Source organism: Pimephales promelas, chromosome 2 (assembly GCF_988280905.1).
Source record: "Pimephales promelas chromosome 2, fPimPro1.hap1.1, whole genome shotgun sequence".
Taxonomy (NCBI): Eukaryota; Metazoa; Chordata; class Actinopteri; order Cypriniformes; family Leuciscidae; genus Pimephales; species Pimephales promelas.
Genome location: NC_142770.1, coordinates 15,221,587 through 15,223,663, shown reverse-complemented (window position 1 = coordinate 15,223,663; position 2,077 = coordinate 15,221,587). Strand labels below are relative to the sequence as shown.

General features: G+C 34.5%; 1 long non-coding RNA gene across 1 annotated transcript; it reads right to left on the bottom strand.

Moving 5' to 3' along the window:
• Positions 1–220: 220 nt before the first annotated feature.
• Positions 221–933, bottom strand: LOC120477228 (uncharacterized). The gene is made up of 2 exons (XR_005622346.2): positions 825–933; positions 221–737 (listed from the first exon to the last, which is right to left on the bottom strand). It is a non-coding gene; the product is annotated as an uncharacterized LOC120477228 (long non-coding RNA).
• Between the last annotated feature and the right edge of the window lie 1,144 nt (positions 934–2,077).

Genomic DNA, 2,077 nt, shown 5'->3' with positions numbered 1-2,077 from the left:
ACATATATACAAGCATATGTGTTTATTTATATATATAAACTAATTATACACAGTGCACCCACATATGTAACAGGGTTCCTGCAGGTTTCATTAAGTCAAATTTAAGACGTTTTCTAAGACATTTTAAGACCATAAACATTGAAATTTAAGACCTACACGACGGCATTACCAAAAATTTAAATAAAAAAATATTTGGAAAAAAGTATTTTTTTTCAATGAATTCAGTAATTGAAAAGCATTAATTTAATTTACAGGTAAAGCAATCACATTGGTAACCTTCTACACCCAACAATGTGCCAGATGCCCAAAACCTTAGGCCTAAAATGAAAATAGGTTCAAACAAACTTGCCCTCAAATAGAATAGTTTTAATTTCATACTAATTTGCATTACAAAACAGCATAGTAATAGCCTAATATACATTGTGTGTGTGTGTGTGTGTGTGTGTGTGTCAGAGAAAATAACATTCACAGAAAGTATAGAAATTTGTACTTTGCATTTTATACAAAAACAAATATAGTTGATTTTAGTTGATCATAACTAGAGATGAAATGGCATGAACATTTCATTTCATGATTATTATGAAATCAATTTGCTAAATGTCGAAACCCAGCAAATAAATAAAATTAGCATCAATATGCACTTTTTGTTGTTGCATGATTTTCTCTGTGGTGTGGTTTTCTGTGATTCTCTCGTGGGAAACGTCTTGAACAGCATTCTTGATGTCCATTTGGTTTTTCTGTTAAACAAAATCAACAAACATTAGCAACCACATGTGTATCGCTCGGCGTAAACCAAATGCAACTTGATCAAATGCACGTCTCACTTTATTTCGTGTTCTGTAGTCGTATCAGGTTTGCTGAAGTCGATCAAGGGATTCTTGCTCGAAGATAGTGCGGAATTTCTCGTTTTTCTATCCATTTCTATGAAATGAACTAAAACATGTTGTCTTGAAGTGTGCTGCCTTTATATCCAAGGGCTGTGTGCTGTGGGCGGGGCTTCATCAGCAGGGGAAGCATCTGATTGGTTGCTTTGCATTAGCATTGGAGTGGTCACGTACTTGTGCAAGTCTTGTTGGCAGGAACACTGCAGTTCTTTCTCAAATAATCTTTCATCAAACAAAACTTAATGTTTATTTAAACTCTCTGTGTGTGTGTGTGTACACTAAACTATACAGATTAAAACTAAAATATAAGGATTGTTTAAAACTTTTTGATCTCATATTTCCCATTTCCTATAAATTCCATTTGTCTTTGTAAATATATCTAATGACATTTTTATTTCTTTACTGTAAAACATGCAAAGTAGTAAAAATAAGGATTAAGTATACGTGCAAGTTTAAAGATGAGTCAATTGTAATGTGACCGGATGTTAATGCAATACCCAAAAGACAAACTGGAATGTTCCCATCCTAGATTCCACGTGTTTCTATTTGTGGAAGGCAGTTTTTTATTTATAGAAACTCTTCTAAAAATAGCTCATGTCTTTGTCTGTGTTTTAATTACTTTGGATGTGATTCAAACCACAAAACTCTTTGTAATCTTTGCCTTCTTCACGTTTTGACTGCAGATATCAGGCTGCTTGATGCTTAAGTTGAAAGATTTTAGATGATACAGAAACATCCATTTCCTGAAGAAAGAGAGCAGTGGGTCACCTATCATATTTAGGCTTTTTAAGGGGGGAAAACAGTGCTTTAAAACCTTCATTCAGAATCAAGGGCCTGGCCAATAAACATATTGTGTTGTGGTGGAAGAGTAAACATCTGTGACAAGACAAGTCGTGTTGGAACCTTGACTTTAAAGTGCTAAATTAGATCAACATGTTTGCAGCTGACAGACTAGCCGTTTTTAGTCATCCTTGAGCACAAGTGTTTGTGTTCTCTTTTTAGAGTAGAGCTTAATGCATTACTGTACGCATTCAGCATCCATTATCTCAGACGTAGCACTTAATTGTGAGAAATGCAGCACAGAACCTGTAACTTGCATGACAAATTGCATGACTAGATGACTGTAATGACTGCATTTCTCATTTCTGAGAGCAAATCGGTGAAATTTTTACACAACAGGTTTCCCTGCTTCC